The sequence below is a fragment of the Epinephelus fuscoguttatus genome, linkage group LG2 (genome assembly GCF_011397635.1).
Source record: "Epinephelus fuscoguttatus linkage group LG2, E.fuscoguttatus.final_Chr_v1".
In the NCBI taxonomy this organism is placed as follows: Eukaryota; Metazoa; Chordata; class Actinopteri; order Perciformes; family Serranidae; genus Epinephelus; species Epinephelus fuscoguttatus.
Genome location: NC_064753.1, coordinates 12,443,663 through 12,466,494, shown reverse-complemented (window position 1 = coordinate 12,466,494; position 22,832 = coordinate 12,443,663).

The window sequence follows — 22,832 nt, the reverse complement described above, 5'->3', positions numbered from 1 at the left end:
ATAAAAAGAGAAGCTGCTGCCTGAATGTTTTGTACACTGCTCTTTGCTAAGAGCGATGCGAAATAAGAGATTCAGTAACAGATTTGTTAGTGTTGAAACTCAGTGAATTCATATATTTTGTCAAACTCAAACAATCAAAATTTCACTTTCGCAAAATGCTCGCACTGTCGAGCCCAGCTGTCTGGAGGAGAGCAGCTTTGCAACAGCAGGCTGAGGGGGAAAAACATATTAAAATGCAGTAAAAGGCTTGACATTACATCACTTAGTTAACACAGTTAATGTGACGTATGTGTCTCATAGACCCTCCCAGTTTGCAGTTGGTCAACAACAAGAATTTGTGTCAAAGTTCACCACACTTTAACTTAGTCTGCTCGACTGATCATGGTGATTCAAGAAAAATACAAGAGTCTTGCTCAAAACTCTTTTTTTTTTCATTTTCAGTTTTAAATGCAGGTGTGACTGAGCTTTTTGGGGCAGCCTTGCCTCTGTCAATTTTCAGATTATGTCAGAGGGTAGAACTTAAAGCAAATGACAAAGAAGAGGGGAAAGTCATGGAAAAATGAATGGTTAGGGTTAGCGTTAGTGTAGGGTTAATGTCCTGCAAACTCACTATTTTTTTATAGGAGGAGGCATTAGCTAACATGACATTTTGGCAAGCACAAGCCACCAATGAATAGTTATGTTAATGGTGGATAATGCAGCTTTCCCAGTTTGCTGATAAATCCGTCTGGGTAATGTCAGTCCGCATGCCTCCAGTTTGGAGAAGTAGGGTACAGACATGGAGATAAGCAATGTCTAGATACCTTGTTGCTTCTCCTGCCTGCCTTTCCACACTGGGGAAGTGCAGACCATCTACTGTATTCATACAACCCAAATTCAAAAGATCTGAACTATCCCTTTAAAGTCAGGGTTATGTTTCAAAATAAACATAATGTGTCAGATTCCAAAATTTCTGAAAGGCACAGCTGTGTGTATTTACTGGGAAATCTCCACTCTCTAAGGACCTCTGAAATACCCACTGTGTGCTCTGTAGTGCACTTGGTTAACATGATTTAATCCAGACAGAAAGAAAAGAAGAGCACAGCATGCGAAGGAAAAGGAAATAAATGAAGATAGGAAAGAAATAAAAGGACAGCAGAAAGATAAGAATGCACTAAATGAGACAATACAGATATGTTAGCATAGAAAAAGAGATGGGAGTTTGGGGGAATTGCAGAGCGCTGTTTACTCTCTCTGCCGTAAGGGCATGATGAAATATTGAAATATTGAACCAGATATTTTGCATGGCCAACAGGCTTTCATCAGTGCAGAATCTGTTCCCTGTAATGAGGCCAGAGTTAGTCCTCCGTGGTGCCATGAAGACAGGAACATAACATAGCATAACAGAAGGATAGAACTACACCAAGCATGGAGGTCTTGTTTACTGTAAGGTTGTCTGCTGTGACTCTTTACAGGTTCACTTCAGGGTCTTGCTGCTAACTTTGTGAAAGAAGAAAAAGCAACTGACAGATCTTTCCATGAATAGCAAGTTCAGTTTCTCTCCAAAATGGAACATTTTTTATCTTAATTTATTCATGATCATGATCAAACCCACGCACTAGCTTAATTCCTTCACTTGACATTTCCCCGCCACAACCAACACCACCTAACACAGCAATTTGTGCATCTTTGGATATACTACACCTGTCCACCCTCTGCCCTCACCTCGCTCCACCAGGACGGAATATGATAATGGTCATTGTGAATTTATTTGCTGAAGAAGCGTTTGCAGCCAACAGTGCATAATCACGTCTGATTACAGGCAGAGAGCAGTGGGGTCTGCTAGTGAGGGGACGGGACATTTACATAATGTCCCAGAGCATGTAGCACAGGTGAAGAAGCCAGTCATTTAAAATGGACAGAGCCGTAGTTCACGCCTTTGGAGTGCTGGATACTGTGGTTGCAGGCTGCATAGCAAGAAAGATGGATGAGGCCTCATTAAGACCTTGCCTGTTATATGCCAGCTTCCACAATAAATGAACCATTTTCAGTCATAATACAAATAATAATGCTATGTCCCAGTTCTCCCCCTAAAACCCTCCCCCTTGTTTGAGAGTTGGCTTTAGTTTTGGAGTATCCCTCTAGAGGAGTCATAACAGGTAGTAGTAAAATGACTCCACAATGCAATAAGACTTTAAAACATCATTTTGAGCCAACAGCAAAACAGAAACCATGTTTGGTGACGAGTGTGTAGAGGGCCATCTTTGTGTTATGATTAGTTGCAATGCCAGGTGCCATGGTGCAGGGAGAAGGCCAAGATTTCTTCTAGGCCACATTTTACATGCTATGTTTCAAGTGGATTACACTGAAATTAGAAGAGGACACAGGCTGGCATTGTTAAATTAAAACATACACTCAAAGAGTACACCTTTAGAAACTCTACACAGTGAGAGAGAAGTCCTTTAGAATAAGGACAGGAAAAATACTTTATAAAATAATGTTTCAATTACAGGACAAATGGAATAGAACAGAAAATTCCATTCCATTTACTTGTTTCTTAAAGTAAAACTTGTGTCCAGTGAAAAATTCAGCTCTGAAGCAGTTATCTGGAGAAAGTCTAAAACAGGAATATGCTCGCAATCTCTTGAAAGCTTGTTTAAAACCTTGTATCTTGCCTACATTTTGGGCATGCTGCAGCACGGAGAGCAACCTTTGATTTAACCCAGAGTGCAGTTTGTAGCAGTCGTATAAACGAGATGGGATAAAAGTGTGGGTAAAAGTCTCAAGGTCTGTAAAAGATAAAAGGGCATTCTTTTATCAATGATCATCAGCTGCAGAAAACAACAATGAACAGCCAGGGTAGCGTGGGGTATTAAAAAGTTTTCATATCAGAGAGCAAACAAAGATGGCTCGCTTGTTTTAAGATTTGTTTTTTTCTTTTTTTCCTCCATATTTTGCTCTGTGCATGTAAGACTGGAAGATGGTTGTTAGGTAGAAGTGTCTTATAATCCCATGTGGGATGGGCCAGAAATGGCAGGACACTAAAATAAAAATGAGATGAATTAAGGTATGCAGCACCCAATAATGTAATAATATCCCACCCCAAAAATGTAATAACACATCCTGAAAATGTAGCCTAATAAAACTTTATCGAAAATGTAATAGAACCCAATAATGTAATAACTTGACCAATACTTTAATAAAATGGCCAGACTTACATTGTAAGAGCATTTTTACAGATAAAAATGTAGTGCTTTTGATGCATAATGTAATACTATGTTCATTTTCAGTGCAACATTCTACATTTTTTGCTCCAAGAATTTAAGAGTGTTACATGTTTTTTAAAATAATAGAAAGACAAGGATAAAGTGAAGACTTTGAGCACCATACAGCATGTGCAGTAACTCAGACGCATGCAACATCTTGTTCTCATTGAATCAGCTGTTTTGCCTTCTTTGCTCATTTGTGTCTTCTGTAGATTTTTTCATCTTCTGATGGATTCCAGTCTAAGATCTAAGAAATCAGTGTCCCACCTGAAAGGTATTATATTATAAGAAAAAAGGTATTATAACATTCATTCATTCATTCATCTCTAAACCGCTTCATCCTCTTGAGGGTCGCGGGGGGGCTGGAGCCTATCCCAGCTGACATTGGGCGAGAGGCAGGGTACACCCTGGACAGGTCGCCAGACTATCGCAGGGCTGACACATAGAGACAGACAACCATTCACACTCACATTCACACCTATGGACAATTTAGAGTTATCAATTAACCTAGTCCCCAATCTGCATGTCTTTGGACTGTGGGTGGAAGCCGGAGTGCCCGGAGAGAACCCACGCTGACAGGGGGAGAACATGCAAGCTCTGCACAGAAGGGCTCCCACACCCGGGATCGAACCGGGAACCCTCTTGCTGTGAGGCGAAGCACGTTATACAGCAGGCAAAGAAATAGGGCCAAAAATTATTTCTCAGGGAACTGTTATTTGGACCAAATGTCATGGCAGTCCATCAAATAGTTGTCAAGACATTTCACTCAAAACCAAAACTGTGAATCTCAAGATTGCTCTATAGGAAAAGTCCAAAGAATAATTAAAGTTATTAGGATACATTGTCTTTAAACAATGAATGTTTGTTTAGATATTTCACTGGATTAGTGTAAATTGTGACTTGTTGATGGCACCAGAGTTATGGTTAGAGAGTTAAGCAAAGTCATCCTCTGGGCACCATGAATGTGTAATTTCATAGCAACCCAATCAATAGTTGTTGAAATATTTAACTAAAAGCTGAGAATGTCAACCTCAGAGCACCATTACAGGAAACCTTAGGGATCATTGACATCAGTAGGCTTCGTCCTCTGGGACAAAATAAAACTTCATAGTAATCCATCTAGTGGCTCCTCTAACAGCCTGAACAGCCCAGACACCAGAAGAAAATATTGGCATGGTACATTTCTGCAAACCACAAATACATTTGCATGTTTTATTCATATCTGTGTTTCTAAAGTGACGTAGTATATGAGCTGATTTTGTCATCTAGAGGTGGAGAGGATGGTGGTGAAATGCCTGCCAGGCTAAAGACCTCTGTTTAAAACCAACAAAGAGCAAAGCCAGTGGGGATTTAGCAAGTCATTGCTGTGTTTCCAGCAGCTTTTCAGCCACCAAACATGGGTATTTTGTAACGACTTTTTCCAGTAGGATGGTGCCAGAAAGCTGTTTGTTTAAGGAAACTAGTATAGGACATTGGCGGTATAGTCTCAGAGCTGTTTGTGTTTTAAGGCAACTGTGTGGTCTCTCCTAAAAATTTAGTGGAGATAAAGTCCAGTGGAAATAACAAGTATTTCATTTGAAGGATGCTCTCTGTTGGCGATACACAGAGGAATAGTTTGCCGATTTATACAGGATGAATGCGGGGGAAATTTAAGTTGAGGTAGTGTCGGGTTTGTACTGGAAATTCTGACGAGAATGCAGTGTCAGCCAAACGTCAAAAAGTGAAAAGAAAAGTAAGTAAAACGATAGTAGGGACGAACTTCTGGTTTAACAGTAGCCCACAGCACAATGATTGATGGTTTGATATCTCAACTGAATAAAAAAAAACACAGGCATCATGGGGCCATTAGTATACAATCTTCCCTTCTGTTCTACAGCCCTGTGGCACTAACAACTTTCAGGATTTGTGAGTGCAATAAAGAGACCATAGATTCAAGGTAATTTGCTCCACAATGAGGTGAGACCCAGAGCGCTCGCGGAAGGCTTGCTACAATGCCAGAGCAGTTAACCTGTTCATCGGTCAAAACAAACAAGCCTCACCGTCAACTTTTATCAGCCCTTTATTTCATAACCTTGGCGCAGAAATGAGAGCCTCTCTGAGTGGTTTATGGGGAGGCCGTGTTGAATGCTGGGAGATGCGGTAGCCCGCCTGAGCAGCAATCGCTCTGATCTACAGCAATCTATTGATCCAGCGAGCTTGTCCAATCAATACAAGAGAAGAGAAGAGGGGAAACAACATTAGAGGAGAAAATAGCCTATTTAAGGAGCCTGAGCAGTGGGAGAGGGGGCAGTGTACACATTTTGATAGGACAGGTACTGTATGTGGATCCTGCACGCACACATAGGGCTAGATGAAAGGAAATGCATTTTTCCACGGAGACCAATAGAAAAGCTCTGTATTATTTCCTTTGGAGTGCCAGGAATGTAATGAGAAAACTAGCAGAGGGGGGAAAAAAGCAATGGAGCTGGGCTGGTTGGGATGAGATATGAGATGAGGCAATGAAGCACAGCCGGCACGCTGCGATTGAGTCGTCTGAGTTAGGTGGACATTCCAAACTACGTTACTGCACTCGCTAGAACAAATCAGGACTGTCAGCTCTGCGTACAGATCTCTTCATATTGGCCAACAGGATGACCAAGTGGATAAAAAGATTATGATTGTAACATCACACGTTTGACCCACACGACAGCCAGTGTTTCCAAAAACAGCCGTGTGTTCTGTCGGTGTAACCTTGAGCTACAAACAGATCCCCTTCCTCCTCATTCACTGTCCATTTCTCTGGAGAGGAGCATCGTGCCTAAATTGTAACAGACAGATGCTGAAGATGGATGAGATATTAAACCCATGTAAAGATTTTTGTGCATCTACAGACAGGGCAATCAGAGGTAGGATGGATGAGTTGTAGAGCACACGATCACGAATAAAGGTTTTAATATGTTCAGAAAACTAGTGTTACTGCAGGACATCAATATCATTTGATTGTGGATATAAAGGGAGTTAAAAAGTAATTTTTCTTCCAATAGGCTCAAAACAAGGCACGGGCCAAAAAAGTGTGCAATGTAACTGCTATTGCATTTTCCACAATGTTTTAAATTTCACAGGAAAAATGATCTCTGTAAGGGTCAAAAATAAATGTTCTCTGGACATGCCACATAATACAACAATGCTTTCTGTTCATTCTGTCTGCACATGAAATCTTAAACAATATAATGAATATCAGCATTGTCACCATGGAGAAAAAGTAGATTCATTTTTTTTCCTCTGGAACATGCAGTGCTTTTAACTATTGTCAAACTCTTTGCTGACAGCAGCTTTAAAACCTTAACCAGACCTTATTTGGCTAATTGGCTGTAGGTGACAATTCTCCAGTTCATAATAAAAGAGGTGAGACTTTGATTAAAAGCGAGATATCTTTCTATTACCAAACACTTCACTGTCATCATAATTTCTCATCTCACAGAAATGTTCATAAGAAAAGTTTAGTAAGTCTTTATACCTGCATTCCATTACATCTCAGGGGCAACTACTTTTTACTCCTCTACATTTATGCAATGTGACTTTAGTTACTAATTACTTTTCAGATTTCGTTTTTTTCATACATTCCCTGTCCAGTGAAAACCATGTAACTCCAGATGACTTGATTTTGAATATTTGTGACAAGCTGGCAGTGTTCTTTCTCATACTCTCTCATACCCCTTAAAAACCCTCTGTGATTGGCTGGAAAAATGTATTGTCACAAAGCCGAAAACAGGAAGCCTGGTAAGACCATCCCCATTACATGAGCTCAGCATTCTGTTTTGCTCTCTGCATCAGTCTGGACTCTGTGACAGCCCAAACACTTTCCAGAAATTGAGATTCAATTAGGGCCACTCAGGGATCTGTACCAAAGTTGACAATGTGATCGGCCAATCAGGGACTGCACTGAAGTTGATGATGTGAAATGCAGGCCGCAGCTTGCAGGTCAGTAAAGATGGCTCCCGAAGCACCAAGCGCTAACTCCAACGTTAGTAAGTAAACACAGCAGTACGTGAAGTTACTGTAAAAATACAGTCAGTAACAACAATCAGACAAGAACAAGAGTACACACTCGCAGAGTTTCTTTGGGGAGGAAATGTTTTTTCTCCATACTGGATTTGGCAAAAGTTTGATTTATCAAGTGATAAGGAAGATGTTTCCCAGTGTTTTGTTATGCTGATTGGCTGAAGGAGTTTGTCAAGTCCAGACTGATACAGAGAGTGAAACAAAACATTAAGCTCATGTCATCAGGATGGTCTTACCAGGCTAGAAAACAAGGCTGGTTTCCTGACACCATGAAAAGTAGACTTTTTCAAGATACATGGTTCTCACAGAACAACAACACTACAATCATATGATGATCTTATACAATATGATCCTGTAGATTAAGCTTCCTGACAATATATTATGCAGGAGTTAAAATGAGCACAACCTTAAAGATGTACAGCAGTAAAATGCAACATAACACAGCAGGAACATTAATCGAACAACATGATAGACAATGGTAAAACACTGACAGGGAACATTTTACTGCACAATGAGTACTCAATTTTCATACTTTAAGTACATTTTGCTGACAATACTTACATAGTTTGATAAAGTAATCTCTTAAATGTAGGACCTTTACTTGTAGTGGAGAATTCCCACAGTGTAGAATTAATACTCTCACTTAAGTAAAGGATTTGAATACGTCTTCTTGTAAAGTCATTCACATAAACATGCACAACAAGTAAATGTCAATAAATAGCAGTAGCTGCTAAGTTTAAACAAAGCAAGAAATTCAGCCGATAGTGCAAAACATACAAGGCAACAAATTGCACCCAATAAAACATTTTATGTGTCAAGGAAGATAGTGGATACATTTTGCCTTGAATGGGCAGTTACCAAAGAAAATTTGACCTCCTACAGGGAGAGAAAGGCGGCAGAAAGCTGACCAGCAAGGGCACACAAGTGTTCAAAATAGCCAGGACATTCTTCCACCAGCTGCAAGTCCCCTTTCATTGACATACTATGCTATCAGGCAAGAGCAGGGCTGAAACCTGGTCATGGATGGGCTATTTACGCCTCATCCCACAGCCGAGCACCCATGTCCAGTCTGTCCCATCCTCCATGGGTGGGACAGACTGGACATGGATCGTTGGTAGTGCTAGATCTGGGCCTCACTGTCATGACTGCCACTCACAAAGCTCAGACTGAACACACGCTGTCTCACACACGTCATTACATGGTTGAAAAATATTCAGCACTCTTGCATACCCATCACTTATTTTTCAAGAATATATCACATAGCTTACAGGGATATCGACAGATATTGTGTCAGTATCCAATTGCCCCTGGTGGGATTAATAAAGTTGTCTGTATCTGTATCTGTGTCCAGACACATATGGTCTAAGTTGTATCTTCAAATATGTCCAACTTCTGAGTTTTTCTGACTTTTTGATGCTACAGAAATGACTGACAATTACATACCTTGTTGCCTTTTGAATCTTTTGTAGATTTATGGCCTTTAAGGTCATAACAATCACAACAGCAACAAAACAATAATTAGCATAACATAAATAATTAGCTATCTGCGGTTCTACTTTCTTTTTACTGTGATCATCCACATTTTGATCTTATGACCTCTCAGTGATGCAATGCCTATCAAACGATGTGTGTAACAGTGATTGAATTAACCACCCTTGCTAGAATCTTGCTAGCCATATTATCTAATTAAATAAGCCACTCATGGGAACTGCAATCAGATGTACTGATATGGTTCCAAGTATGTGTTGCAACAATATAATAATTTTGATAATTGAAAATAAACTGCATGTGCCAACAAATGCCAGTAAATGTAATATTTTGAGGTAAAAAGCAGGTCAACTGACATCTGATTAACCCCAAAATCAAATCAATTTTCTCCTTTTACCTGTAGTGCTGTTTATCTATGTAGATTGTTTTGGTGTGAGTTGCCGTGTCTGGGAGAGTATTGGAGATAACAGCCATGAAGATGTCTGCCTTCTCTCCAATGGAACTAGATGGCACTCAGCTTGTGGTGCTCAAAGTGCCAAAATATACACAAGCCGAGTGCCATCCAATCCCACTATATTCAAGAGATGGCAGACATCTCTACAGCCGCTATCGCCAACACTCTGCAGCTCACACCAAAACAATAGACTGATAAATAGCACTACAGGTATGAGGAAAAATATGTATTTTTGATGAACTGTCCCTTTAAGGAAGTTAACGAACGGTTGTTTCACCTTAGCTAAGTGCAATCAGAATCTATCTAGCTATTAGGCTATGTATAATGTCAAAAAATGCGGTGATTTCATCAACTTACCAACGAGCATGTTTGGGAAACGCTGAAAATTCAATTCAACTATTCATGGTTTGGACTGGTTGATTTAAAGCAGCGACTTTTGGGGCTGAAAACTGAAGCAAATGCAGAAGTGCCAAATAACTGCAGTTCCTCTAATGGCCACTCGAGGCTGACTCCAGCAATAAGTCAGTCCCTACAGACCCTCATGTTAAAATGCCCAAATTTACAGCAGAAATAAACATGTTTACAGCCTGGTACAAAAAGCAGTTTTGGTCTGTATAGCACATTTCAATATTTATGACATGGATTTTTATATAACTCACCTGTTTAAATTTTATTAGCAGGTAAGGTTAAGTATAATTGAGGGCATGGCTGCTTTGAGTGACTGGCTGTTTATGGATAGTGTCCTCGGACTCAGATCCATCCCTCAGCCCTCGCTCCTCCACAATGTACAGTTTTGTCCAAATTTGGTCACTTCTGGCTCCAAATAGTATCCAAGATGGAGATGGCCAAAATGCAGAACGTGAGGCTTTAAAATTTAAGTCCACAAACCAGTGGGTGGTGTAACAGTGCCTACATTCATTATTTTTATACACCTGTGGTTGCTCCACCATGCGTGTTACTTCCTTCTTTTGCTATTCCAACAGAAGTCTTTGGGAGTAGTCTTAACTCTCTTTCAGTGGTGCTGATGTTGAAATGTTAGGTGCACATCACTAAATGCTTTATTCATTCCAGACCTTATCCTCCTACAGCTGAGGAAAATCATTAGTTATGTGGGAGAAGAAAAGCTGCTCTGCCGCTCTGGCTGATTCACTTCTTGTTCTTCAACATGGCAGACTGATTTCTCACTATCCCCCCCGCTTAAAATGTGTAAACTTTCAATAGTCATGCAGCTCAGTAGTACAAGTAACAAGTCTAAAAAGAGCACTGTTGCAAGACATTGTGAGTTGTCCCCTTTAAAGCCTGAATAATTGAAGGTGATATATAATTAACATGGCCATGCTTAAAATCAAAACAAAGAATCCTCTCTGCACGTCACACCGGTGCTGTTCACCCAAGAATCTGTGGAACTGGCACACTAAGGCAATGCACTCTAAAATCCTATTCAACATGCTCTCTGTCTTGGAGGTCGTTTTGTCAGTTCCAATTTTTCCGTATTCCTCTCTGTAGCGAAGCGAGCAGCAGCGTGTGCAAGAGATCACATTTCTCTATCTGCGCCACATAAAGGAGTCTTATCTGCCAGCACTAAGTATCAGAGTGGGACAATAGAGAGTTCAGGGCTGGGAAAGTGTTCAAAGAGTTTATTTCAAAATGAATTACATGGGAAATAAAACAACGTGTTCAATAGCAGGAAATTAAACTATTTTGCTGAAGGATATACTGAAGTCCTTGGTAAGGGTTTTTTTTTTTGTTTTTTTAAAATAATTCTGTGTTTATTAAACTGATGGGGTATTCGGTCTTTTGGAGTCAATATGCATTGAACCATCAACTTAAGTTAATGTTTTCTTTTAAAAATTGATGCATAGTATTTTAGAGTCTATTACAGCCAGCTCCTCTTTATCAAAAGTGATGTTGCCATATATTACCCATAATATATTGTCATCATATGCATACATCCTCTGGATATATGAAGATATATAATGTATATAAAATACCAAAAATAAAATCTGTTATGTACTTATATTAAAAATATCTATATGATGAATTATCATGGTATTATGCCATAATAATATATATTTAATTTATATAAGTAAGATAAGGAAAACAACATTTAGACAAAAATACTATATGCTCATCAGTTTTTCTTATTATTTTTTGACATACGTGTCTATCTTTTCAATTTAAATATGTAAAACCAACATATAGTGATGGGCTTTATGTACATAACATATATGTCTACAATATAAGCCTGTACTGTATATTATACATATATTATATATGTATATATATATATATATATATATATATATATATATATATATATATATATGTGTGTGTGTACAACAAATTAATTAATATATGCAAGTTTATGAAAACAACATATATATACAAAATGTCTGTTTGCTTGTATCGTTATCCTATTAATTTATTAAAATACACTGTAAAACTTTAATTAAAAGCCTCAGTTCAATTTATCCATAGAAGTTCTTCGGATGTCTAAACCGGGTTGTTGGCTACCTGAAATGATGCGTCCCTTTCTTGATTATCCTGTGAGTTATTTATATTGCTTTAGTCCGTAAGGGTCCAATGATCAAAAGAATCAAAAGGGTTTTTCATAAAAATGAATCCAAGATGTGAAAATTGTTTTAAACAGGATAAAGTGGTGTTGTGTCAGTACGCTTGGTGCCGTAATCCTTGAGTGCTGTGACTCACTCTCACTCTGATGCACTGTTTGTCAGAGCTAGATCAAATGAATGATTCATAATTGATATATTATCTGAAGCCTAATTTTTGAATAAGTAATATTCATACAAGTTTCAATGCCTGTCCCAAATACAGGCCTGTTGATTTCAGTAATTTAAGGAAATATTAGCCCAGGCTATTAATTGAAGTTTTACGATATATATATTTTGTGAATTGTTATATATATGTATATATATGTATATATATATATATATATATATATATATATATATATATATATATATTTGTAATGTGTATTTAATTATATAAGTGACATTTATGACATTAAATGTATTATACATACACATACATATTTGTATGGGCTATGAATATACCATTTGTCAGTATATGAAATTGTTTCAGTTTTTAATAGATTTGTTGAATAGTTTTTCACAAATTTGTACCTATATGGAAATTCAATAAGATGCATATGTATTACATTTACGTACGGGACATGAAAAGACCATGAGCAGGTAGAGTGTTAGCACCTTGCTCAGGGACACATTTCAGTTAATTAATTCACATTACCTGATAGGAGGACATTTTGGTTTGAGAATTGTCTCTGTCACAAAGTGCTCCTGGTGCAACCGTTCATTTTGCAAGCCACTCTGTTACCCCACTGTAAAACACACAATAATGTTCCAATTTCACCCTGCCCAATAATGTTGGTCATTTTTCATAATTTATTGAATGTTTAAACTCTCTAAAACCTCCACTATTTGACATTTTTACCCTCTTACACACAATAATACTGAGCCTGAAAATGTCTTCCATAAAAGCTTAAAATATTACATATGACTCTACAGCAATTAGCTCCCATTCTGTGATGAGGGCTTCTATATTTTACATTGTCTGGGACGGAGAAGATGCAAAGCAGGCCATTGTATGAGGATCTCATTACGCTACTAAGAGTTTCGCTCCATCTAAATCATGCAGCTGACGCGTCTAATAGGGTCCAAATAAAGTCAGCTCATTTATGAAGCAGTTAATGTGTTCAGCAGAACTCCAGTTGTAGGCTTGTGTTTATGGCCATTACACTATTGAAGACAATGTTTCTCATTTTTCAACATGCTACAGGGAAAATCCTCTTCACTGCAGTTAGCTGGCGTCTGTGGAATAAAGTGGAGCTGCGGCGCTGAGCACATCTCAACACGAGTTGGGGGAAAAAAAAAACATTGGCGGCAACTATTTATTTGGAGGATAAGGCATTAAACACATTTGCATAATCTGAGCAGTGCTGCAGCTGGCCCGCAACAACATCAACTCATACGGCCTTAATTTCACTCTTATCATTTCTCTGCTGAAAGAGGAGCAGCAAAAATCAACTATTCATCCCTTTTACATTTATTAGCATGACTGCATCCACTGAGTCTCTCAGCTGCCACTGTTCATTTAGAAAGCGTGTCTTCTGGGAGAGATATCATATGTTGCTTTGTGAGTGTGTTAAAACCAATGGCCATGAAAAACCACAGACACACTGAGGAGGCAACCTTTGAGATAAGGTGAGACAAGGCCCTCAGGAGTGCTTGTGTTTTCACTGAGGTATCCTTATGTCATAAAGACATAAAACAACATCTTCCAGATATGAGACATGTATTGATGCAAGGTGTACAGGGGCCAAAAAGAGAGGGATCTTGGTGACTAAGAAACTACATAGTTTATGTCTACATTCGTCAGCAGGTTCATTGAAAACAGCAAGTATCCGGCAGAGATGTGCTGTGTGTTTGTCAGAGGCAGTACTCAGATCTTTTCTTCAGTGAAACTGGCAATAACATAGAATAGAAATTATCTGTTACGAGTAAAAGTCCTGAATTCAAGCAATCATTATGCAGAATTGCCTGTTTTATTGGATTATAACTACAGATTCATTGATATGTGAGCATCATATTACAGCTGGTAAAGGTGGCTAATTGTAACTACTTAATATACTGCTGAGTAGCGTAAGTAGCTTAAGTTATAATATTACATCAGAATTTATTACCTGTTAATTTTTTGTAGTTAACAGTTTGAAAGTAATTAAAGCTGAATGTAGTGGAGTGAAAGGAACAATGTTTGCCTCCAAAATACAATGAAGAACTATAAAGCAGTATAAAACTGAATGATCAGAAGTACCTCCAAATTGTATTTAAATGTATTTGTTTGTTCGTTTGCGTCATGCATGACTGTTTGGAAATGTTAAGTTAATGAAAAGGCAGATAATATATTCACAAAGTCCAAACAGCAGTTGAAACAAAAGAGGTGGCCACAGACTTGGAATACTGCTGGTATACCAATAGGGCTTATGGCTACCACATAAACAAACAACTGCCTACTCACATATCCAGCAGACAGAGCAACATGAGAATCCTGTGGGGATTAGAAATCTGGCTGTTGGAGCCAGTATGGGTCCTCTACTAATTTGACATTGCACTCCAATAAAACTGTCAGGCTCACAGTAGACTGATTGGTTCTGGCAGCAGAACTAGAGATGACTTTGTTCTTCCATGCATCCTTCTTACCTGTCAGAACTTGGCTCCTACATTACCCACAATTCAAGTCAACCACTGACAGTATATTCACGGAATTAAGGTGTGCTATGCTAGTAAGTGTTAAGCCTCATAACAATTATAATTCTAGAGCTACTAGATTCTAGAGCTAAGAGCAACTGTGATACCAAGGTCTGGTTAATTTAAAAGAAGAAATTCAAAGACCCTGAGTGACTTTAAAGACCTCCTGCAAAACAACTAAGGAATGCATTATAAGGAAATTTAAATTTACGTTTTAACACCACCTCCCAAATACAGTAAATGTACAGAAATAACTAATATCCACAAGGTTTGTCCAACACAAAAATTACCTCCTTAACAAGAACGCATAATCCAAGCAAAATGTCCAAAGAACAAAAACTGAATACATGTCCTCCCTCCAAAACTTAAAAATACAATTCAGAAAATTGCAAGAAAAAACATCACCGCCCCCTCACATCTGTGCCTCTAGAGGAAAAAGATCACCTGACCAGTGTTGGCCATGTGACATTATGCATTGCAAACAGTTCACCAGAGCTTTAATCTTACCAGGGTTTCTAGTATTAAACCATCCAATAATTATCCTTCTCCCCATATTTGTGGCGGTGTCACAACATTACTCGAGGCAATTTGTCAGATTTCGTGAGTTTTCTGGAAGAATTTCTGTTATACAATGTTAAGTTGTTTTTCTATGTCAGTTTGTTTCTGTAATTGGAAGTCAAACAAGGAATGGCCCAGTAATATGTCAAACGACACCACAGTGTTGTGTCGCACTTTGACTCAGCCTTGTTCCATTTAAAAAAACAAGAAACGGTTAATGGTGGTGGACTACACTGATTGTTGCTACTGTTATTTCAATCAGGAGAGACATGTTTTTATGGTAAAGCAATTACACATAAGCCCTGTTTACACCTGGTGAATGTGTCTCAATGTGTCTTGAGATCTGATCACTCAGATCACAATCAGAGGCGGTCTGGGCCGCATATGGCCACATTCTTTCTACAGTGTGCATGCTAATGTATCCCAGGTGACATTAAAGGACTACCTATACAGCTGATATCCTTGCTTATGCAACTCCCTGTCAAATAAGAAAACCTTCTGTTGCTGCCTTTACACATGTAAATGCACCACTGCATGACTGTGTCCAGAGCCGCTCTCCTCCCAGTAAACAGTCAGTTTAATGTCTGCCCGGTCATAGGTGGAAATGCTGAGTCGTCCTGCCAAAATATTATTTGAGGAAACTATACGATTTTAAACTATCCTTCCATCCATCCATTTTCATCCACTTATCCAGGGCCGGGTCGCAGGGGCAGCAGGCCAAGCAAAGCACCCCAGACATCCCTCTCCCCAGCAACACTTTCCAGCTCCTCCTGGGGGACCCAAAGGCGTTCCCAGGGCAAACGAGATATGTAACCCCTCCAGCGTGTTCCGGGTCTGCCCCGGGGCCTCCTACCAGTGGGACGTGTCCGGAACACCTCCAGTGGGAGGCGCCCATGGAGGAAACTCATTTCCACCGCTTGTATCTGCGGTCTCATTCTTTCGGTCACTACCCAGAGTTCATGACCATAGATGAGGGTTGGGACATAGATGGACCAGTAAATTGAAAGCTTTGCTTGCTTTATAATAATAAAAACTGAAAGCAGTTGTGCCAATTATATATGCAACACAATGCATTTAAAACTCCTCCTCGCTCATCTGCCTCACAATGGTTTGGTCCGTGTCCACATACACCGGCATACAGCAGCACTCTGCAGGACTGACTGTGGATCAGTGAGAGTGTGTCATAGTAGAGGAACCTGAGCTCCAGGAAGAAACTACTTTACAAAAGTTCACTTAAAACAAGAGACATGTCGGACACCTTTATTTACTTCTACTTTTCAACAGAATAAAACACGTTACCAGTTGTGACCAGACAGCATTTTGATCACTTCATTACCTCGCGGTTGAATCTTTTGTGTGAATGCAGCAGTCACACAAACAGCCCAGCCGCTAAAAATCATTCAGACTCAAAGAATGTTGGACCAATTTTAGTGCAGTTTAGATTGTTACAATTTACAGAAGTGTGTTTAAAAGAGCATACTTCATTCTCATACCATTTTTTTTTTTTATCTTTTGTAAATGGTAACTGTAATATATATTTTTTTTAAATCAACGTACCTAAAACAATTAAGTTCCAAGTATATTTTTCCTGCTTTAAAGTCGTTGCCATGGTGTGATTTTGTTTATAATCTTTTAAATAAATAAAGACTTGATTAGAAAAATTACATCATTACAGCAAACACTTAAAAAATCAAGTCTCTGGCAGCCTTCATAGTGATGTGAGGTTTTTTTTTATATGTACAGACAGCAAAACAAATAAATTTGCTTCTTTGGAAAAATTAAATCCAATTAGGGATAGTAGCTTTAATTCAGTTGACAGGTGCTGCCTCTCTCCTACTACTGTAAATAACCAGAAATAGATAAAAATGAGTGACACTTATTGAATGACTACACAAATATATGATGACAAGATAAATTCAAACTGAAAAAATCTTCATTGTAATTTTCAGTCTTTGTAATAAGGACGTCGCCCATATTTGATGTACATTGCCATTTAGTCATTCTTGTTAATGCGGGTTGAACAAATTAAAAACTTTTATATAGGGGCTGTTGTTTTGATAAGGGATGCTGTTCTAAACATTATTATTACTTTTAATATGATTATTAAATCTGACCATGCTGGTTCCAGTACATTTGACTGCAACTTTTTTGGTCCCTCCCCCCAAAAGAATTGCTCTTGAGAAATATTTCTGTTTATTGTCTCCCCCTCAACAATGAAATGGAATTTACACCCTTGTGCCCAGTTAGCATGAGCTAACACAGCAGCAGCTCTTCAATGGTCCCTACAAGCTCACACTGATACCAAAAGGCTCAACTCTGTCATTTAACCTGTTGATATCCATTAGGTAACATTAGCCGTGTCGTGCTAATAATTAGATGTGTCAGTGTGTGTGCGGGCGGACGCTCTCCTGCCCCTAGCATGAAGCTCACACTCTTGCAGGGGTAGTCTAATAATGGTGAATGCAATGATGTAGGTGTTTATCTGCATGCAGAGTGAGGTGTAAATAGGTTCATTGTAAGAAACAAGTTTCATCCCATACATTGCTCTGGTACCTTTCTCCTCCTTCATCCTCTCTTACAAAACCTCATGACACAAAAACTGTCCAACTGAAGAAATCATTTCATCTCAAATTTGTTTCCCCTGATTTAGTGTGTCCTTATACAAGTGAAATAAACCTGACCCTGACCCTGTCAGCTTTGCTGCTAATACCAGGAAAGTTGAGGTCAATAGGCAATTGTGTATTTTTTTTTTTGTCACTCAATTGAAAAAAAATATCAAAATGAGTTCATGTACCCTGGAGTGAAGTGAAGTCATCACAGCCAAAGGATAATTTTTCACTTATTTTGACAAAAATTGTGATTTTCAAGTCTTACAATAAGATTTGACTTATTCAGTTATTCTTTAGTAACTTCTCCCTGGGTTGCTTCTGCCCCCCCTCTACCTCCATGCAACTTCACACTCCATAGAGCCTGAGCCCTTAGGGCCCAGTGCTCCGTACTCATCCATCATCCTGAAGGGGGTAAAAGGGAGATTCACGTTTCCTTAGGGCGGGAGCCATGGCTGGGGCTGTCAGCCAATGGTGATTGATGGGCGGGGTTATGACAGGGCACCTGGGCCAATGCACACAGCTCATCCAGGGAGCATGTTGGCTCCTCTATGCCAGCTGGGCACCGTTATTCCCTCTACAGTAGCTACCGACAGCCTGGAGGAGGAGATGCAGTAAGGCGGCCGAGGCGCCTATAGGAGCGGCTGGGGTGAAAGTTCTCTGTCAGAAGACTGATTCTTGTCAACAGCAGCGCAGTTTCAAGGCAGCAGACATGGCAGCAGCAGTGGGAGAGTCGTGCAGACACCCACCACTGGGAGGATGACACATACAAACACAGACACTGACGCTGCTGTTGCAATACAGTAACTAAGCAACAGGAAACCTCACACACTGACCACTGACACCACATAGTAATAGAAATATGGGTTAGCATCTCACTCTCTCTCTCTTTCCTTTCTGTCTCTCCCTTTCCCTATTTTTTTCTGTCAGACCCAGCAGACGTGACTCTATTCCAGACTCAAAAACAGCTGAACAGAGCCTGTGCTGCAGCGTTCTCTTCCTCCACCTACTCCTTCTCTGCAACAGTATTATACGCCTCCTCTTTCTTCTGTATTCTGTACCTCCCTCTCCTCTTTGTCTGTAGTGTTCTACTCCCCATCCTCCTCTACAGAGACTTACACCACCTCTTTCACTGTTCTCTTCCCTCTAGCTCTTCAATTGTTTTCTTTCTACAGTGTTCACCTCCTTATTGTTCTCCTCCTCCTTTGGCCTCTACAACACTCCTCTCCTTCCCTGCACCACCACCTCGTCCTCCTTCTCTACAGCGCCCCGCACCTCCTCGTCCATCTTCATAGAATTCACCTTCTCCTTCACACCACCTCTGAGACTCAGCAGACAGGTGTGCATTTCACACGCTATTTGTTTCCCTGTTTTGTCATTCTACCGAGCTCCAGCGGTCATCATTAATAACCCCGGTCCCTGCTCGCTGCGTGTTTCTGTGTCTCCGGGCTGATGTTTCCTCCAGCCTGTTGGCAGCGCTGCCAGGCTCAAAGCCACCAGTGCACAGAGAGATGGAGGAGTTACGTAGATCAGTCCAGACACACAGGTAGTGAAATCCAGACAGCAGGCTGCACACAGCAACACAAACAGCAAAGTGAGCTCTCGGAATACTAAAGGATTTGGTCTCACATGGAGTATGCAGTGGATTAAAAAATATAACGTAGGGGTTTAACAATAAATTATATTGTGTCACACTGTTCTATAAAAGGTTGTTGAATTCATTATGTGAGATAGGCTGCTACTGATAAACCAGACTAAATGGGTCAGGCAAAACACGATTGGTTTATTTAGAAGATGTATTGCACTTTTATCAAACTGAAAGTGTTAAAATGATAAATACATTTAGAGCACATTCTCCAGCTGTCCTTATTTTTTCTGTATTGCAACTTTACTCACTGGCGCCTGTGTATGTGTTTGTAGAATTATGAATTTATTTGTACATTTTATGCAAAGTTACATTATCACAATGCCATGGGACACTTTGGCGTAGTGGCTACCACTGTGGCCTCACTGCATGCAGTAGGTGGGTTGGTTTACAGGTGTCTCCTGTGTCAGCCTTGCACAATCATCCCATGGCCATGTTCTCCTGAGCTTCTTACTGTCAGTAAGGTGGGACTAGGGCTGGGTAGCCATTCATTTTGGATGAGGGATATTTGAACAAATACACAAATTTGTTTAAAAAAAAAAAATTGCGTTTTGCTCACTGTCACCTAATTTGGATGTTTGAGCTTCACTGTGCAGAGTGACTTGTGTGCAAGGATACTACAGAGAAGGCAGTTTTCACATTCATTTGCAGATGAGGGGGACGTTTCTGTGTGCTCATCTTATATCCCAGTTGAGGATGTGTACACACAGGCTTTATTTTGTGACAACACGGCTGGATTGGAAGCCAATTATGGTCCAGTATGCAGCTTACACAAGTGTGATGTGAAAATGTGAAGGCTCCAGTTCACTTACACTGAGAAGGGTCTGTTACAGCAAAGAAGACATTTCGTGTTAAACTTGTGAAGTGGAAAAATAGTAAGCGTTAGTTTGTACACCGCCCCACCTCCCACCCCCGAATGTGATATAAAAAGCATGCATTATATTATCTATTTTTGATACTTCCACATCCAACATCTTACATTTAATGCACTAACTGCGCTCCCCTAACAATTGTCTGTCAGGTTAGGATTAACAACATAAAGAAAGCTACTGGTTGCTTGGCAAGTGATGGCATCTTGGGAATGTTGCGGGAATTACATTGGGTCATCAATGCTAGTGCTGTTGGCTAAAATTAGCATTTACAGTGGACAACTCTGCAGTTTAATGGAGAAGTGAGATGGTAACGCCAGCAGGAAATAATGCCGTATGGTTGAGGATGAAAGGAAGTTTCAGGAAAAATGGATTTACTCTTACATTATCGGACCTCGGAGGACAGACGTAGACCGCACCTGCAAACATGTAATATTCAGTGCTCAAGGAACTAATCACAAGTCCCACGGCAAGTTCAGGGGTGAGGTGCACAAAGGTAACGTTAAACCTTTTCAGCAAGACTTAACTGCCCAACAGTCAGTCTTCACAAATCTTGGAGAAAGTACTGAAGATGTAACACTGGCAAGTTGTGTGGTGACTCAGTAAGTTACTAAGGATGGTAAGGTGATGGAGAGTTTGTGCAGGACTGTTTGTTAAGAGCTTTCTGAACCTGTGTGGTCATTCGTAACTGGTGCTCACCAGTAACGAATGAGAAGCATCACTGGTGAAAGGCTACATCAGCTGTCTCTGAAACATCCCTTGAAAATCACAGTCACAGGTGGTTGAGTTTTAGTTATTTAAACCTTAGTTACTTGTAAATGTTGAATCAGTTGTTTTCAATAAAGGATTGGATATTGGATTTAGACTCAAGAAAATCAAACTCCAACTCTAGAGAGGACAATTCTCTCTTGGATTTCAATATATGTGTTTATCTGGGTAAGCCCCATAATGGACTGACAGGTCATCAAGGTTGTTTCTATTTTCTCTAAACAACGTGCACTGGGACAGTCTGGAGTCAATAGTGTGGGCTAACACTGAGATTTGCTGCCAACCTTTGATTGTCTCTTTGTCTAATATCATTTCCTGCACCGGGCAACTGTTCCCCTACGGCCACGGCAACAAATACAATCAACAGCCCTAAGTAGTTTATTTAAGGTACCATATATTCACTTGGCAATTCTGAGCCTCCCACACAAGGACATTAGTTTCCTTTCAAGAGAGGCTTTTGAGATGCTCTGGACTATTACATCACAAAATTTTCCAACTTTAAAAGGAAGGAAAGTGCTTATCTGATTGGTCGTGACTGAAGCCAGACGCACAGATAATGTATTTCTCTACATCCAACCTAATTTCCAGCTGCGCTGTTTGCCTCTGGCCTCAAAATTACCAAAACTGAGACGCCACACCCTGTGCACTCACATCTTGTGCCACTGATTCACATAACAGAGCCTGCAGTGAGATACTGAGGAAATGGGTTCCTCTTTTTATCATCCGTTTTATGACAGCAGCCTTTCTTCACAGTTAACTGTGCTCAAACAGGGTCATGTGTTGTTACGTTACGCCTTCCTACTTACCTCCATCACTCCCTGAATCCTTCCTCCTTCTCTGTTCATTTCCTCTATCCTCTTAAAGCTCCACTCTGATCTGCCTCCTTCCTTCCTTCTTTCTTTTAGTTTTCTTTCTCCACACTTTCCCCTCTCTCTATCCATCCCTTCCATCCCTCCCTGTATGCTCTTAGTCTGGTTCAGTGAGGTCATGAAGGGATCTGTGTCCCCTGGCCTCTGTGAGGCAGTGTCCGGTTGGTGTAATTATGATGGATGGAGTAATTTCCAGAGGCACCTTTCGCCAAGAGGGTTGAACCCACCATGCTTTCTCTCAGCTTTAATGACTTTTTAATAGAGCTCACTCCCAAACCTACATCACAGAGTGCCAGGGAGAGTCACCAACGAATCACTGCTGTTAAAGCTGGTAATGGCACAGCAGGACATGGGTGGTCCAGGCTCTTTAAAAGCAGCTGCCCCCTCAGGTAACAGCAGCTCTCTGTAGATGTGTGTTGGGCTCCTTTTTACAGGGTCCACACTCAGTTGGACTCCTCGACTTTAGAACATTGTGCCTGAGGAGCTAAGGCTGACAAATCCATGAGATGACTTTTTAAAATGAAATTAAAAAGCAGCGTTTCATATTTCTAAATTAGTATCTGCAACTTCAGCTGTTATTTGGTGTTTTACTCCTCAATTTTCAGGTCCTGCAGTGATCAATAATGTTTTTATAGAAATGGGCTTTAGACACTGCTGATGAACTGTCTCTTCTGTCTCTACTCTATAAGGCACAATGATTAGTTCTATATCTGTAGTTATGAAAGAAGAGCTGGATGGAAGATTAAACGCTCAAGAGTGGACACACCTGTATTTTCATATGGACCATTTCAAGGCTTTTTTTGATTGTTGGGAAATGGCATCTCTGCTCCATGTGAACTTCCAGTCCAGCCACTGCTGCAAAAAAAAACAAAATTTGAAACGCTGAACTATTTGTCCTCCTGACCTGAAGTACACACTGTGAGAAGTGGCAAAATTAGTTTTAGGACCTTGCTGCTCAATGTAAAGTCGCTCCTTCCCTTTTGAAAAGATACAAACCTGATGTC